The following is an 18,849-nucleotide window of genomic DNA, read 5'->3' on the forward strand; positions in this document are numbered from 1 at the left end:
GATCTGAGATATCTGCTGTGCAGTGGTAGCACATGCCTTTAATCCCAGCACTAGGAAGGCAGAGGCAGGTGGATCTCTGTGAGTTCCAGGCCAGCCTGGTCTATAGAGCTAGTTCTAGGACAGTCAGGGCTACACAAAGAAACCCTGTCTTCAAAAAAAAACAAAAAACAACAACAACAACAAAAAAGATTTAGGATATTTTTAGATTGGGAATATGCATCCGTATGCACACACACATCTATACATGGCTGTGCACATACACAGATACACGTATGCTTGCGTGTGCGCGCGTGCGCGCGCGCGCGCACACACACACACACACACACACACATATACACACACACATACAAGATATGTTGGGGACCCTCCAACTCTAAACAAGAGGTTTACTATGTTCCATATATGAAATATTAGACATATTTTCCAAAGGTAATTTTTAAAAAACATTGTGACTATCTGCATTTTGACTACGACCTGCCACAGGAGGTCCATTGTACATTTTCTCACAGAATTTCATATTCTTGATAATTTCTGATGATATGGTCTCAGCTTGTGTTACTTTCCTAGTGAAAGAGAAGACACTTCCCCTTAAGTAAAAGACTCCAGAGAATGTCCATTTGAACCTCCTCTTTTCACACCGTGTCTCAGAGATTCAGAAGCAGCAGCCCACATTGATGGTGTTGTACAAGTTAACTTACCGATACAGTTCATGGAAGGCATGATGTGACCCTATGTCATAACTAGTGGTGCCTTTAAAACTCAATGTTTGTTATAGCCTCACAGCACCAAACTATGTAGTCATTTCAAAGTTACAGAAAAAGTATTTCACTATATGGAAATATGGTCAAAATAGGACTAACAGACCATTACAAAAAATTAATCTACAATTTTATACATTTTAAAAATATACTCAGAAAAAGATTTATATGACTATGTGTGGGTGATTTTATTGTCTTATATATTTCTGAATTTTCAAAAATTCTATTAGAAGTAATATTTTGTTTTGCTTTTTTGGACTTGTTTTTTGAGACAGGGTTTTTCTGTGTAGCCCAGCTGGGTCTGAAACTCTAGATCCTCTTTTGTCCAACTCCTGAGTTGGATGACAGGCATGCACTGTGCTCATGGCAATAGCCATTTTTTTTTTCCAGAGCTGAGGACCGAACCCAGGGCCTTGTTCTTGCTAGGCAAGCGCTCTACCACTGAGCTAGATCCCCAACCCCTTAATTTAATTTTTAGATTTTTGTTTGTTTGTTTGTTTGTTTTTGTTTTTTTGTTTGTTTGTTTTTGTTTTTGAGACAGGGTTTCTCTGTGTAGCTTTGGAGCCTTTCCTGGAACTTGCTCTGTAGCCCAGGCTGGCCTCAAACTTACAGAGATCCACCTGCCTCTGCCTCTTGAGTGCTGGGATTAAAGGTATGTGCCACCACAGCCTGGCAATAGCCATTTTTTAATGCTATTTATTTACTCATTGTACCCATGAGCATATACATGCACACAAGGCCATAGTGTATGTGTGGTGGAAGTGGGGGTGGGAGTCAGAGGGCAACTTGTGGGAATCAGTTTTTTACTTCCACCATGTGGATCCTGGTACTGAACACAGGTCATCAGACTTGGTGGCAGGTTCCTTTACCCACTGAGCCACCTCACAGCACTGGCAGTAGCTTTTCTTTTTTTCTTTTTTCTTCTCTGTCTCCATTATTTTATTTTTGAAACAGGTCTTTCTATGCAGCCACGGCTGGCCTGGAACTCACTATGTAGCCCAGGCTGGCCTCTACCTCACGGATATCCACCTGCTTCTGCCTCCCGAGTGCTGGGAGTACTTAGATCTGAATGTACCTTCCATGCACAGTGTTGGTGGAGTCTAGGAATGCTCACCTCCCCGACTGTCTGTAGGTTATAGCAGATGCTGTCCTTGTGGGCTGCTGAAGTTCCATAGAGAAGTGCTTTTGTGAGCCAGCAAATTCCCAGGAGCAGGTCAGAAAAGCTCAGATAAAAGAGTGGTCTTATCTGTCAAAAGCCACAAAATCTTAATTCAGTAAGTGATGTAGGTAGGAGAAAGAACTACAAATTATCTTTACGTTTTATGCTTTGAGTAGAAAGCTGGAGGCATTCTGCCAGGGCCTCTGCCATTGTTTGTAAAGGAAGATTCCAGACAGGAAGGGATCTGTGACCACTATACTCCAAAGTCCTGGAGTAAGAGCAGCTCAGCACTCTCAACCTTAGGGACACTCCTTCCTCAGCTATAGGGCCAAAGAGAGAATGGACAGACAGAAGGTTTACAGTGAAGCCATGACGTAAGTGCTATCCGTGCACAGCCAACATAAAGTTAGATAATGATGTCATGAACTTCATGTTTACAGATGCAGCTGAGGACTTAGAAAGAGGGAGAGGGGCTGGAGAGGTGGCTCAGAGGTGAAGAGCACTGGCTGCTCTTCCTGAGGACCTGAGTTCAATTCCCAGCAACCACATGGTGCCTCCCAACCATCTGTAATGAGATCTGGTGTCCTCTTCTGGCCTGCAGTCATACATGCTGCATACAAAATAAATAAATAAATCTTAAAAAAAAAGCCGGAGTAATGCCAGGATGAAAATATGCTGCTGCCTTTTAAGCCTTCTGACTACACTGAGGAAGTCTTCACAGTTTCTTGGTTTTGTATACATTTGTGTGAGGATGGCATGTATGTATGTGTGCTCATATTGGAAGAAGTGTGCTCCTCTGCATGAACATGAAGACAAAAGAGGAGGAGGACTCTTGCTCTACCACTCTCCACCTTGTTCAGTGGGACAGAGCCTTTCACTGAATCCTAAATAGACTGATGGCCAGCAATTCCAGTGGTCCTCTTGTCTCCAGCTACACAGTACTGAGGCACAGGCATGCACACCACCAAGCCCCGCCTTTTACCTGACTCAGGGCTTTCAATCTTGCACAGCACACACTCTTATTCCCTGAGCCATCCCTCAGGCCGATTGCTTACTTTTTAGTATCTTTGGGCCTCCCTGTTCGCAATTGGTTTTGTTTATCACTATTTTATTATTTAGTTAATTTTTGATACAGGCTCTCACTCTGTAGATCAGGCTGCCTCTGCCTCCTGAGTGCAGGGACTAAAGGCATGTGCCACTGCACCCAGCTCTTTTCTGATTATTCTACAGAAGAAATATAAAATGTCTATTGATAACAGTGAGGACCACTGCTATTACTGTTTCTGGGATTGCCATTTCATAACTGATTACTACAGCTAGCACAGTGGAGACCCTGGCAGCAAAAGTAGCTACTACAGTTAGATAATCTTTCATTCTATTGGGCATGACAAATTTAAATCAATAGTTATATACATTTTGATTGGCTTTGAAAGTTATAAATGTACAAACTCAAGTTCCATTTGCTTTTGGGATACCATCTTACAAGGATTCCAATTTGCAGTAAGGCTCATTAAGGAAGGGAATGGCTCAGTTGCCTTTAGCCTACTGGCTATGGTTGGGTTAGGAGTTCTGTTGGTCTTTTCTGTGTCAAACACTCTGATTGCAAGTCCAGCACCACTGTGAGATCTTTGGCAACAGTTAACTCTGCAGCTCTCACATGATTGAGCCTGTATGATAATGAGTATTCAAAGACGGGTAATGTTTGGGGGGCGCTCACCAACCTAAGACAGAATGCCTATGTGGCCTGGACAGGTGTCTCCATGACAGGTAAGGTGACCTGCTGATGTCCCACGAAACGTAAGTCAGAAGCTCATTTTTTAGTAAAAGGGGGGAACTGTAGGTCCCTGACTCCCATTTTGGGTAACTGTTGCCTTGCTTGCTGACCTTGACCTTGATATCCTCCCTTTGCTAATTCCCTGCAAGATTTCACCCTCCTGAATGCTTTAGGGAAGCTCCTTGTCTGTGTATCCAGCATATTGGGTGATAACAGCTTAGATGCAAGATTGTAAAACATCAGAAGCGGGGTTGGGGATTTAGCTCAGTGGTAGAGCACTTGCCTAGCAAGTGCAATGCCTGGGGTTCGTTCCTCAGCTCCCCACCAAAAAAAACCACATCAGAAGCCAGAAGCGAACCTCTGCCCTCCAGGGTTCTCCCATTGAGCTGTAAGCCTGTATTTAAGACCTCCTCCCTCCTTCAATAAACAGCATTAAAAAAAAAAAAGATGAAGAAGAAGATCAAGATCATGATGGGGAAACCCACAGAGTCAGCTGACCAGTGCTAGTTGGAGCTCACTGACTCTGGACTGACAGCTCGGGAACCTGCATGGGACCAAACTAGGCCCGCTGAATGTGGGTGACAGTTGTGTGGCTTGATCTGTTTGTGGGGTCCCTGGCAGCAGGGCCAGGACTTATCCCAGGTGCATGAACTGGCTTTTTGGAGCCCATTCCCTGTGGTGGGATACCTTGCTCAGCCTTGATACAATGGGGAGGGGCTAGGCTCTCCTTCAACTTGGTATGCCAGACTTTGTTGACTACCATGGGAGGCCTTACCCACTCTGAGGAGTGGATGGGGGTAGAGTGGGAGGGAGATGAGGAGGCGGGAGAAGTGGAGGGAGGGGGAACTCGGATTGATATGTAAAATGAAAAAAATTTTAATAAATAAATATATTAAAAAATAAAAAATAAAATGTCTATGGACACACAAGAGAAAAATCTAAGAAATATGTAGTGATCATGAATGTGAGATACTATAAAATGTCAGTTCTCTCTAAATGGATCTATGAATTAAATGCATCTTATTCTCTACAGATTTCCCTGTGGAATTTAACACGTTGACTTGAAACCTGAAAAAATGTATTAACCAGGTACAGCCGAACTGGTTGGTGATTGCAGTGCTCAGCAGACAAAGGCAGAGAATCAAGAATGTGAAGCTACCTGGACTACCACAAGACTACCTGGGATTCATAACAAGGTTGTGTCAAAGGAATATTTAGGGTTTAAAGCACTGAGAAAACATATCTAGACTACAGTAACACTGTATCTGTTTGACTCCAGAGAACAGGTCTTCTGAAAAGCCTGATCTGCTACTTGGTGTGCAACTTCATCTTGGGCGTCTGTAGTTTCCTCAGGCGTGAAATGGGCCAAATGGCATTCTTCACGGTCTTCCAGATACAGCAGCTCCCTCCCCGGCACACACAGTAAACCACACTGTGGCTAGCTGTGAGCTTCCGGCTCAATTACAGCAATAATGGCTCCCTGTCCTTTAAGATCTTTATTGAGCTGGCAAGAAGACCACTCATGCCAGCACTTAATGAGTTGGGGTGGAGGGTGGAGGGGTTGGCCTGTGTTTTATTCTGAGTTGGAGTCTCACCATGCCCAGCAGGAAGGCTTTTAACTTGAACATTTTGGTGATTATTTTTATAAAGGATGGTTTTTCTTTTCAAAATGAAACTAACAGCTGAGGAGGATGGGACAGCAAACAAGTGTGTTTCAAGATAAGTCTTGAAACTGCCTTCTGGCCTTGCCAGTGTTCTCAGGAGTCAAGATCAGAAAGCTCACCTAAGCTGGCCATGGTGTCAAATGCCTTTAGTTCCAGCATTCGGGAAGCCGAGGCAGGTGGATTTCTCTGAGTTCCAGGCCAGCCCAGTCTACAGAGTGAATTCCAGGACAGCCAGGACTCAAAAAAAAGAAAAGAAAAGAAAAGAAAAAGAAAAAGAAAAAGAAAAAGAAAAAGAAAAGAAGAGGAAGAAAGGGCCTTACCACACTTAAAACCCATACAGACCTGAAACTTCAGACAGAAGCTTCCTTGATCTTAATAATTCACAGCACAAAGAGAGCCACACTTAACAGCTAACCTCTAGGAATGGAAGGTTATAGCTACAGTCCTGCCCAGAAGAAAAGGGAGTTCTGTGGACAGAGGGGAACATTCCCACATATTATGAGGAAATTACTAGTAAATCATAGAATTATCCAATGTGCACAGGTTGGTGCTTTCCTGGCACTCACTTCAAAGGCTAAGTCACCAGTAGTTCAAACTCAATGGGAAGGCACTCTCACCTCTGCAGACGTGTGTGGGTTCTGGAACACAGCGTAAGTGATAAGCGAACTCGAACCTATAACACTGAGAGACACAGACCACTGGCCATTACAATACAGCGGCAAGACTCTGATTTTTATAATTTATTGGCACAATTAATATGAATATACCACATATATTTTTACATTTCAATTGCTTTGTGAATTTTCATGCCATCCTTCTCTAGAGGCATGCCAGTTTCCTCAGAATCATTCCAATTTCTCTCACATGTAGCCTCTGATGGCCTAGAACCCACTATGCAGACCAGGCTGGCCTCAAACTCAGAGTGATCCTCCTGCTTCAGTCCTGCAAGCTGGGATTAGATGTGAGCAACCATGTTCACCTTCCTCCCAGTGTTTAACACAGTCAGTTCTGAGGTGAGTGCCTGAAGCTGACCTGCACCAGTCCTGCAGACAGGCTGCGGGCATTGCAGATGAGTGCCCTTCCTCTGTTTCTTGTTAAATTCTTACTTCCACTGGGGGTGTAGGTGTGGTGAACCACCAGAGGAGGGAGGCCAAAGGTCAATGCCAGTGTCCTCTTCTATCACCCCCACCTTAGTTTTTGAGACAGGCTCTCTCACTGAACCTGGAGCCCCCAGATTCAGCTGGACTGGCTAGCCAGCAGCCCCCAAGATCCTCTGTCTCTGCCTCCCAAGGCTGAGACAACAGGCAGGTAACAACAGAGCCAGCTTTTCATGTGAGTGCTGGGGATCCCAACTCAGCTTCTCAGGCTTAGGAAGCAAGCACTTTATCCATTAAGCCGTCTTCCCAGTCCCTGTACCTTTTACTACTGAGAAAATATCAACATAGGAAAGAATTTCTAACCAAAACGTCAAATGCAACCCTTCAGTACAAGCTGTAGAAAGCTGTACAGCTCTCCTGTTTGCTCATGCAATCCCAACAGTCACGTGATAGGAGACTGAAAACCATACCTGAGAGTAGCCGTGGCAAATTGTATCCACTGTATTGCAGGAAAAAACTAAACAGAAAGAGAGAGAAAAGTCAATCTCCTACATTTAATGTTCAATCTGACTTCTGTTTTGGTGTTTATTAACCAATCTCTGCAGCACGGACCTTCAAACCCACTCCAGGTCTAGGAAGGAGTGAAATCTGAGCAGAGCTATGGGAAGGCAGGACCTTGCTGCCCTCAACCCAACTCCTTATAAAAGTCAAAATTGAAAGGAAACAGAGCCCTGAGTGGGAAGTGACTTGATAAGAACACAAAGTTGACAAAATCACAAGAACAAAATGATGGGGGTGGGGGGGCTCAGGTTTCAGGGAGAACAGACAGATGATGAATGCTAAGTGAAGGTGACTGACAGAAAGTTAAAAGGACAGAACAGGAGGAATGACGAAGGGAGGAAGGTACTGGTGTGGAGAGCAGCCCTGTGGGTAAAACACAGAACAGAGGAAGAAAGGGGCAGGAGGGGAGGACGGCCAGCTTTGACCTTACAGGGTCCCATCTGCCTTCCAGAGGGCTGGTCTCCAGCGGGGCGGCCATAAGGACTCCAGTCCCAGCGACCTCCAGCCCAGGCCCTTCTCAGCCAGGCTCCCAACAGGTAGCTCCACCCCTGCCTCAGCTGGGCTCCACCTCATCTAATCCTGCCCTTACCTTAAGGGCAGGAGGTGGAAGGGCCAAGGAGAAGGACAAAACAGAAACAGCAGGCGCCAGAAGAAACCAAGTCGTAAGAAACATTAGAAAGTTTAAGACGGAGCAAGAGGCTGGAGTAATAAAAAGCAGAGAGAGTATTTCATAGTTAAAAAAAAATAATAAAGTTGCAAAAGATAAATAGAACAGGAAAAGGGAAGAGAAACAAATGGGGTAAAACAGAAGCCTGTTAGAACGTATCCCTGATTGGGGATAGAATGATGAGAAAGATGGATCATTCCATTAATGATGAGAAGAGATTTTGTTTTGTTTTGTTTTTCTTTTTTGGTTTTTTTGAGGCAGGGTTTCTCTGTGTAGCCCTGGCTGCCCTAGAACTCACTTTGTAGACCAAGCTGGCCTAAACTCACAGAGATCCACCTGCCTCTGCCTCCCGAGTGCTGGGATTAAAGGCGTGCAACATTACCACCACTGCCCAGTGAGAGGTTATTAATGTTTGTCATATTCAAAATTAACATATTAAATACTATTTTATATCATGTCCATTTACTCAGCACACTTAAGTGTAACCAATTTTGTATAAATCAATGTGTTATGAGTCACACAAAGATAAACACAATCTAGATGGAGGCTTCTAGGAGCTTAGAACACAGTGGGGAAATGGTGTGAGCACCAAGAAACAGTCTGAATAGAGCAATGATGTAGAGAACAGCATGTGGGCAGCATCTGGGGGGGTGGGGAGTCTGACAGAGCCTGGGGGAGAGGAAGCACAGAACACTCACTGCTTTAACTATACTTTCCCATGTTCTGCAAACATCTCTTTTGTGTGTCTAAGTGCTAGGGACTGAGCCCAGAGCCTGCCAAATGTCACACATGCATGCTGACCACTGTCCCAGCTCTTGAGGACTGTCATGAACACTTGCATGGCTGGAATGATTTAAATGAATGGTGTTCACATCACAGTGAGAGTATAGTCTAGCATGGAAGACCAGATGTGGTTAGGTAGAAGATTTCATTTACTAACTTGTCTTAAACAAGTAAAGATCAGTGAGGAAGAGTCTTGGGAACATTTGGAGGTCTCTAATCTTGTCCACCTCCTGAGGGTGTGGAGACTAGTGACAGTGTCACTGAGTGATAAGAAAATGCTCTCGGACAAAAGACTCTTCTGTTCCTCAAGACAAATCTCAGATTGTTCAGAGAACTTTTCCCTTTGACATATTGCTAAAGCGTCTATGCCACCTTCCTGCATGAATGCATGTGTGCCTGTGTGTGCATACACATATGTATATGTGTGTGTGTGCACATGTGTGTCTATATGTGCCTGTGTGTGTGCATGTGCATGAGCACTTTCTCCTTAGAGTCCCTTTGCAAATAGAACTTTGCCTTCTTTTGCTACAAGGCTAACCCAAACTCAATGAAATCAGTCATATTCCGTTTCTGCTTCTGTGTTTAAGTGCTTCTGTTGATTTGTGTGTATCTTCTTGTGTGGTTCTGAGATTGAAACCAGGAGCTTGTGCATGCCAGACAGCTGCCCCATCCCATCCCCATTCTTTTTTCTAAAAACCTCTATCACAAGTTCAGGTACATGTACCTTCAATGACCATGATGGGCACAGCACGTATATTACATATCAATCTACAAAACAGGAATTCTCTAAATTTCTAACAAATGTATATGTTGTTTTGTTGATGTTGGTATTTTTGTTCTTGTTTGGAAATAGGATCTCACTTGATTGCAGCCCTGCAGACCTGAACTTACTATGTAGCCTAGGATGGCCTTGAATTTGTAACAATTCCTCTGCTTCCAGAGTGCTGAAATTTCAAAATGAGCCACAATACCCAGCCTGGGTCTTTACAATAGTAATAATGGCTGTCTTTTAAGTGGTTTCTGTGTATAAAGATAAATGCCATGGTAGTTTGAATGTAATTGAGTCCCCTAATCTCATAGGGTGCGGAATGTGGTGGTTTGAAAGAAAATGGCCCCCAAAGGGAGTGGCACTATTAGGAGGTGTGGCCTTGTTGAAGTAGGTGTGGCCTTGTTGGAGGAAGTGTGTCGCTGTGGAGGTGGGCTCTGAGGTCTCCTATGCTCAAGCTACTCCCACTGTCACAGTTTGCTTCCTGTTGTCTGTGGATCAAGATGTAGCCAGCACCATGTCTGTCTGCATGCTGTCATGTCCTGCCATGATCATAATGGACAAAATCTCTGAAACTGTAAGCCACTACCTCAAGTAAATGTTTTCTTTACAGGAGATGCCTTGGTCATGGTGTCTCTTCACAGCAATAGAAACTCTAACTAAGACATAGGTTAACATGTCCTTTTTTAATCCTTTCAACAATTTTTGTTTTGTTTTGTTTTTTTCAAGACAGGGTTTCTCTGTATAGTCCTTGCTGTCCTGGAACTTACTTTGAGACCAGGCTGGCTTTGAACTCACAGAGATCTGCCTACTTCTGCCTCCAAAGTGCTGGGATTAAATGTGTGTACTGCCACCATACAGGAAGGTATTAAAAAAGTCATACCAGGCTAACATGTTCTCTTTGGACAGAATAACTATATTGAGTGTATATGGGATTTGGACAGAGTAGCTGGTGAGAAATTTCATGATATAAAACTAACAAACTTTTCCAGGCATAGTGGCCTACACCTTAAACCTATTACTCTGGAGGCAGAGGCAGAGGCAGGAATATATCTGTGAGTTCGAAGCTAGCCAGGTCTACACAGTGAGTTCCAGGAAATCCAGGATTACCTATATAAAAATCCTGTCTCAAAAAACAACACTTTAGACTAAGCAGTGTTATCCTTAAGGTAATTTCTTGCACAAATAAACCCTGGCCACCATCTATACCCACGTGCTTCAGTAACACAGTTGAGAAGCAGCATTCTTCAGCTACCTCCCTTCCAAGGCTCAAGCAGGCTTGTTTCCAGGAGCCTGGACCTGACTTCTGCCACTGGTGAAAACTGGGCATAAGCTGTTTGTGCCTTTGACATGGTGCATGAACAGGTCAGTCTCCTAGCTGGGCTACAGCTCAGTGCTCTCCAAGGAGATGTCAGCCTGGTTTCCCAGCAGGACCCATATAATTTGGTCGGGATGTGCTCTCTGATTCCTGTAGAGTTCACTGGGGTCACAAGAGTCTTTACAGCATGGGGACTCTGGGTAGACCTGACCTGTGGACAAAACCATAAGGTGTCTGTCCGTGTGCATTTTTTGCCTCCTCGTTCTGAATCAGCATGAATGAGGCCCAGGCAGTGATCCATCTCACCCTGGACAGTCAATGTGTTATTCTGCACCAGGACCCTCCCCACAGTCACTGTCAGCACTTCAACCAATAGAATCCCTCAAAAAAAAAAAAAAAAAAAAAAAAAAAAAAAACAAAACCCAAGCAAACCACCACTGTCTCAGTTAGGGTTTTTACTGTCACCATGGTGGGAAGCATGGTGGCACTCAGGTATACGTGGTATTGGAGGGTAGCTGAGAGGTCTACATCTGGATCCAAAGGCATCAGGAATAGACTTCCTCCAACAACATCACACCTCCTAATAGTGACACTCCCTATGAGCCTATAGGGACCATCTTTATTCAAACCACCACAACCACCACCACCAAAAACCCCAAACATTTAGCAATGACTGCAATTATCCCCATTTCAAACACATTCATTTCCACAGCCGCATAGCTACTAGGAAAGTCAGTGAAACAACACTGCAACCCCAAACTTAAGGAGACCCACAAAACTGCACCCATCACCCCCCCAGGAGATGAAACCGTGTATCACGAGGGCACTCCACTCTCTGCATTTAGCACCCCTTAGTATGCCTCCTCCTTTTGACCTCCATGAATAGCCAGGGTGAGCCTTCAGATTTTTCCCATCAGGACATCACTCAAAGCAACTAAAACAAATGCTTTTGCAATGCAATTCAGAGTAGAGGTGCCAATCCGCCACCTCCAACCAATCTACTTCCTTCACTTCTTCCAAAACTTAATTCTACCTTCGTGAAGTGGTACATGTCTTTACTCTCAAACTTTGATAGAGAGGCAAGCAGATCTCTGGGTTCTCTGTGAGTGTGAAGCCAGCCTGGTCTACATAGTGAGCTCCAAGATATCCAGAGCTACACCATGATACTCTGTCTCACAAAAAAAACAAAACAAAAAATCTACTTCTAGAGCTGAGACGAAGTCTCAGTAGGTAAAGAGCTTGCTGTACAATCCTAATAACTAATGTTCAGAGTCCCAGAACCCACCTAAATGCCAGGTGTGCGTGCCAGCCTGCCTGTAGTTACAGCAGATGGACACAGAGACTCTTTAGAGCAAGCTGATTAGCAAGACTGGCCATATCATGGAGCCCTGCCTCACTGAATAGGATAGAGATGGCTGACATCAGGCCTCCACATGCACACCCCATGCCTACCCTCCCCCATCTCCTCTCTCTCTCATACATATACACTTATGAAAAGGGAAAAAATGTTAAGCCTACTTCTATACTAACCACAACCAGAAAAGCATTTCTGGATAACCATTCTAATGGGGTGTACCCAGAGTATTCATATACTCAAAAGTGAGCAATGTCAAAAAGTCAATGTTTCATAAAAAGTTTTCAATTTTTTCTTTTTCTTTTTCCTAACAGATGGGTTCCTGTGTAGCCCTGGCTGTCCTGGAACTTGCTTTGTAGGCCAGGCTTGCCTTGAACTTACCCATATCTACATGCCTCTGCCTTCCAAGTGCTGGCATTAATTAAAGGCGTGTGCCACCAACCTAGCCCAAGAGTTTGCCATTTTCTTAATAGTTCCTTATTGACTGTAAGACAGAACAGAAAATTTCAAGTTGGTTTTCAAGACACTCTCCTAACTTCAAACTATCTTACCATTTTGAGAATTCCCTCCCACCAAGGCACTCATCCCCTAAACTTTAGTTGCCTAAAGCAGCCATTTCTGTATCTATCCCTTTCAGTCATTTCCCAGCTGCACTGAGCTTTCTTTTGAGAACTTACCTGTTTCTACTTCCCATACGAAAGCCTGTAATCCACTGCACTCCCCACACCCTTCTCAGTAGCAAGACATCACTTTTTTTTTTCTTGGTTTTTCAAGACAGGGTTTCTCTGTGTAGCTTTGTGCCTTTCCTGAAACTCACTTGGTAGCCCAGGCTGGCCTTGAAGAGACATCACTCTTTTTACTTAGAGTCTACTTGAGCCAAAAGCAATTTTCCCTCTTAAAATTAAATTTTTTTTTGTTTTTTCAAGACAGGGTTTCTCTGTGTAGCTTTGCGCCTTTCCTGGATCTCGCTCTGTAGACTAGGCTGTCCTCGAACTCACAGAGATCCGCCTGCCTCTGCCTCCCGAGTGCTGGGATTAAAGGTGTATGCCACCACTGCTTGGCTAAAATTAATTTAAAAAATTTTTCTTTTAGGTTTTTCAAAACAGGGCTTCTTTGTATAGCCTTGGCTGTTCTGGAACTCACTCTACAGCCTAGGCTGGCCTTGTTTAAATTTAATTATTTTTAAGGCAGGTTTCATGTGTTGTATCCCAGGTTGATCTTAAACTAGCTCCATAGTCAAGGATGACCTTGAACTTCTGATCTTCTGCCTCTATTTCCCCAGTGCTGAGATACAGGTATGTGCCACCACATCAGGTTTATGTAGTGCTATAGATGGGATGTACCCAGAGTTTCATATACTCAAAAGTGAGCAATGACAAAAAGTCAATGTTTTATAAAAAGATCTTTATGCATGCTAGGAAAGCACTCTACCAATTGAGATTCGTCCCCAGATTCCTCTTACACTCTTATCAATTTGTGTAGTTCATTTTCTCTTTAAGGTAAACTCAAAAATGGGTTTTTCTGAGCTTTCTACACACACACACACACACACACACACACACACACACACACCCCTCTACAGAATTCTTACCCTTCGGGACGGGGGGAATCTAAACAACATCTTACCCCTTTTTCACAAGGTCCTAATGACAAAACCAAGTTTGATTCCACCAAAGTTTCCCCTAGCTAACTAATGAGTTTATTAGGGTTACTTACACAGCTTGATGAGAAGGAACAAGCAGGAGCTTTGGTGACCTTAAATCACGCACATTGGAAGGTCTGCTCCCAGCATGGATAAAAACCGGACCACAGCTGCCAGGATGGTGCTTCCTTCCTAGTTCTTCCCAGCCTGTGTACTCCAGCTCCTCCCTAAAGCCTCACAGCTAGGGCAGAATTGCATACAACTGGTTTGGGAGGAGTGGCTGGGTACTCAGGCGAGGGTCCGATGGCCCTCGCATCCCTCCTAGGAGGGAATGTTAACAGTCAACAAGCTCAGTTGTGATGATTCTTTGGAAGTGGGCACACCTGATCTGAAAATGGTGGTAGTCAGGCTTGGAAGATAGTCCTATATAATATATACATTGAGTTCTTTTTCTCAAATTTACCAAAGATTAGATTCTGCTATCTTTGATGACATACAATTATTAGATACACACAATAGTTAATTATCGTGCTAAATTCTTTTTTTGTTTGTTTTTTGAGACAGAGTTTCTCCATGTAGCACCAGCTGTCTTGGAGCTCACTCAGTAGACCAGGCTGGCCTGGAACTTACAGAGATCCACCTGCCTCTGCCTACTGAGTGCTGTGACTAAAGGCGTGCACCACCACTGCCTGGCTACCCAAAGTCTCTTAACATTGGGTATATGTGCTTTTTTTTTTTCACTGTCATGAGCATATTATGCCAGAAACAGACATATTTGTGTCTTATCACGTTAGAGTTTATTGACTAACAATATATTCACCAAGCTATTTGGTTCAGTGGCTACAACTTACCAAGTACTTTTGAATTCAGGAGTGTGGATCCTAGCATTCATGGGTCCTTTTATTCCAGAACTAGTTACTACGATTAACTCTTAGCTCACCCATTACTCTGTCATACAATAATATGTTTACACAGACTACAGAATAGCCATAAGAGTTACAGATGCCGCAGATTTCTGAGAGACAGTCCTGATACAATCTCAATTCAAATCCTGCAGGGGCCATAAGAAGACTCTCGCCAGGTGGTGGTGGTGGTGGCGGTGGCGGCGGCGGCGGCGGCGGCGGCGGCGGCGGCGGCGGCACGCCTTTAATCCCAGCACTTGGGAGGCAGAGGCAGGCGGATCTCTGTGAGTTTGAGGCCAGCCTGGTCTACCAAGTGAGTTACAGGAAAAGGCACAAAGCTACACAGAGAAACCATCTCAAAAAACAGAAGAAGAAGAAGGAGGAGGAGGAGAGAAGAAGGAAGGAGGAAGGAAGAGGAGAGAGGAGGTGGTGGTCACTAGACACAGAGTCGTCAGCACAGGCCCAGGTGTCTGGCTGTTTCAAATGCTGAAGTGGACAGAGCATCACAGGATGGAGAAGCTGCACTCAGGCTGGAGTCTTGGAACAGAGAAAGAAGGCTTTCACTTCTGCCAGTGTCTTATATTGACAGGTCAAAATGAGGACACTCTGTACAGTTCCAGGTACATCCTGGTGCCCTGACAGACAGTTGTTGACTTGTGTGAACACAACAGAGTCATTTTCCCTTGGCACTTAGCTTCAAAAATGTGTTGCATTTTTGCCTGAGAGCAGCAATTGTACACAACAGAGTAAGCCAGGGCAGGCTCAGACGGTTCTTCCACTTGAATCAATTTGTTTAATCAAAGTCTTATGAATTCTCCCCCTCCCCCCAGGGTTTCTCTGTGTAACAGTCCTAGCTGTCCTGGAACTCACTCTGTAGACCTTGAACTCTGGCCTTAAACTCACAGAGATCCACCTGCCTCTGCCTCCCGAGTGCTGAGATTAAAGGTGTGCACCAGCGCCACCACAGCAACCACTACTCAGAATTCTATCCTACAAAAGATCTTTTTGTTTGAGACAGGGTCTCGCACTGTGTGGCCCTGATTGGGCTGGAACTTCCTTTAGACTAGGCTGATCTTGAACTCACAGAGATCTGTCTGCCTCTGTCTTCTGAATTCTGGTAGATTAAAGGGGTATGCCGCCATGCCCAGGCTTCTTGCACAAGCCTGATTTCACTGTTCTTCAAGCACACACTTGGGGTGGAACGTTAGTGTATCCATATGTCCAAACCCTCCCTATTCTTTGTTTTTTAATATTATTAGTTCTTTGAGAATTTGATACTATTTACTCTCCTCCCCCAACTCTTCCTAGATCCACGCCCCATTTCCTTCTCACCCAAATTTGGGTGCTTTTTGTTTTCTCTGTGTAGCTCTGGATGTCTTGGAAAATGCTCTGTAGACCAGGCTGGCCTCAAACTCACAGAGATCCACCTGCCTCTGCCTCCTGAGTGCTGGGATTAAAGGCATGCGCCACCACCACCACCTGGCTATGTATGCTTTTTTAAATTGCTGGATTTTAACTTCTGTCATCTCCTTTAACATTGCAATAGATACTTGACTGCCTTCAGCCTTCTCCCTTCTGATCTGTTCCCTTCATCGGCTTTCCTGTTTTAAACAAGGGTCTCACTCTACAGCCCTGGCTGACAGTCTGGTTTCCCATTCAAAGAGAACCACTGTGTCAGCCTGAGTGCTGGGATTAAAGGTGTGCGCCACCACCACCCCGCCATTTAGTTTTAATTATTTCTGTAATTATTATAATAACTATCTCTCCAAATGCAATCATAGTGCATGTGAGGCACACGATGTTGTCCATGACCAGGACACTGCTATTCCAAACTCTTCCTCAGATTTTCTCTGGTCTCCATTGCTCTCCTTCCCAGGAAGGGCCCAGTAAGATTGGGATTAAAGGTGTTCCTAGGGTTGGGAATTTAGCTCAGTGGTAGAGCACTTGCCTAGTAAGTGCAAGGCCCTGGGTTCGATCCTCAGCTCAAAAAAAAAAAAAAAAAAAAAAAAAAAGGTGTGTCCCTCCACATCCAGGATTCCCTTCATTCGTGAGTGATGTTTTTACACATAAATCCAACAACACTCAATTAAAACCCCGGCTGGCTTTAAACCCTTTACCGAGAACCTTTATTCTGCCCCCTATTTTGCCTTTTCACAGATTCATGGTGTCCAACGTGCTTGAGCATGTCTGTCACTAACTAGCACCCTTTCCCTCTGCTTCCACACATGCTTCCTCCTCTCAAGGACATGCTAAATCATCTCCTGGATACAATGCTGACACTTCTGAGCAGGAACGACTTGTAATACTGGATCTTTTAGGGTGTTGAAATACCCTTACAGTGATTAAGAAAGAGATGAGATAGTAAAGATTTTAAATTACCTGGGAGATGGCAGCCCTGAAGGCCACACGCACACATACACACAGTTCAAGATGTGTAAGCTAGAAGACAGGGAAGGACCTATTGGTCTTTCATAGGACACAGCAATGTCCAAATATGTTTCCTGGGGGAGAACTTTTATTGGTAGGCTTAAGTAAGTAGGTATGAGTGTCAGGAAGTCACTGTGATAGAATGGTGTCATACCTGCACAGCCTGTGCTAGATGGGAAGGTAAGCATGGTCAGTCAAGAGGAGGGCATCTAGCTGTCCATTAGAGGGTGACTCCTACTCATCAAGTGTAGAAGGCACAGCTGTCCAGAACCACCACACTGAAAACCAGAGCTATAAAGTACAAACTGTATCAAGGGACTACTGAAGGGGCTGGAGAGATGGCTCAGAGCATCTGGCTGTTCTAGAGGTCGAGAGTTTAATTCCTAGCACCCACACGGAGGCTTAAAGCCACACCTAACTGCAGATTCACACCCAACACACCCTTCTGGCCTCCTCTGGCACCAGGTATATACATGGTGCATATAATATACAGACAGATAAAACATTCAGGTGCATAAAAATAAGTAAAACTTCTTAGAAGTGACTACTGAACCCTATTTCTAGCATGCGAAAGTACAATTTATGGTCAACATGGATGCCAAGCAACATAAAATTGTGAAGATTTACTACATTAGCTAGATGTGATAATGCACACAGTACTTGGAAAGCCAAGGTGGGAGGATTCTGAGTTGGTGGTCAGCCTAAGCTACCTAGAGACCTTGCTTCAAAGGGGTGGGGGTGTAAGATGGATCACTCCCCATATTAAAGCACTGTCGAGTTGAATTTCCAGGACTACATGGTGTGTGTATATGTGTGTGTCTCTGTGTGAAGATGTATGCTCGTAGAGGTCGGTGGCCAACCTATCTTCCTCAATGATACCCCAGTAACCTCTCTAAACCTAGAGCTCACGGATCCCATCAGGCTCGATTTGGGGACCTTCCTGCCTCTCTGCCTAACTGGTACTGCTAAGTATGCTACACACACACAGCTGGTTTTGTTTGGACACAGGATCTCACTCAGTTTACTCTGGATGGCCGAGAACTCACCACACGAACCAGTTTCGCACCAGCCTTGGCCTCAGGAGTGGTGTGATTATTAAAGATGTCTGTCAACACACCAGGCCCAGATCCAGCTTTTTCCTTGGGTGCTGAGGATGGAACGCCTATGGGGTGGGAGTATGTGTGCATGTGTGTGTGTGGGGGGGGGGTTGTATTCTGGCACACTTGGAACACACTCTGTCGAAACCAAGGCTGGCCTCCAACTCGGAGGTCAGTTTTCCTAGCACTGGGAGTGAAGGCCTGCGCTGCCACACAGTCTGCTGGGTTTGATCCCGTATATTCGGAATTCCCTCGAGCCTATATCGCTGTGCGGAATTCCCACAGGCACAAGGTAAGTCAAGAAGGATGATGCTTGTTTTCTTTCTTTCTTTCTTTCTTTCTTTCTTTCTTTTTTTCCCCCTGAGACAGGGTTTCTCTGTATAGCTTTGCGCCTTTCCTGGATCTCACTCTGTAGCCCAGGCTGGCCTCGAACTCACAGAGATCCACCTGCCTCTGCCTCCCTAGTGCTGGGATTACAGGCGTGCGCCACCGCCGCCCGGCCGCTTGTTTTCTCACTACAGATTCAAGCCCGGTGTGCTGAGGCTATGGGCAGTGCCACCTGCCACACCTGACCACAAGTGGGATACCGAACAGGCGTTTCCCCACGCTTCTGGGGCAGGGGAGGCCACGGTACCCCGGGGGCCCGAGCAGCGTCGCAGCCTGAGCGGGCCTGCGGCCTGCCGGGGCCTGGCGACTGTGACAGTGACCGACAGCCGACTAACCGAGGGAGGGGGCGGGTCCCAACAGGCAGCACGACGGCCGGGCGCCGGGAAGGCAGGGACACCCGCCTCGTCCTCTTCCAAAGCGCGGAAGCTTCGCTTCGCTTCGCGCCTCTGCTCACGCGAGAACGCGGCGGCGGGATCCAGCCCAGGCGGGCGGC

The 18,849-nt window shown here is 45.1% G+C and overlaps 1 protein-coding gene across 1 annotated transcript in view; it reads right to left on the reverse strand.

Annotated features, from left to right (window-relative positions):
• The window catches only part of Tmem116 (transmembrane protein 116), a 46,524-nt gene extending 27,695 nt beyond the window's left edge, over nt 1-18,829 (reverse strand). Inside the window, exons 1-3 of the mRNA XM_036172221.1 lie at nt 18,692-18,829; nt 6,923-6,969; nt 5,973-6,036 (exon numbers count right to left, since the gene is read on the reverse strand). The gene's annotated coding sequence lies outside the window, so the exon portion shown is untranslated. The remainder of the gene's footprint in view (nt 1-5,972; nt 6,037-6,922; nt 6,970-18,691) is intronic.
• Nucleotides 18,830-18,849: the final 20 nt, after the last annotated feature.

Source organism: Onychomys torridus, chromosome 22, assembly GCF_903995425.1.
Source record: "Onychomys torridus chromosome 22, mOncTor1.1, whole genome shotgun sequence".
Lineage (NCBI taxonomy): Eukaryota > Metazoa > Chordata > Mammalia > Rodentia > Cricetidae > Onychomys > Onychomys torridus.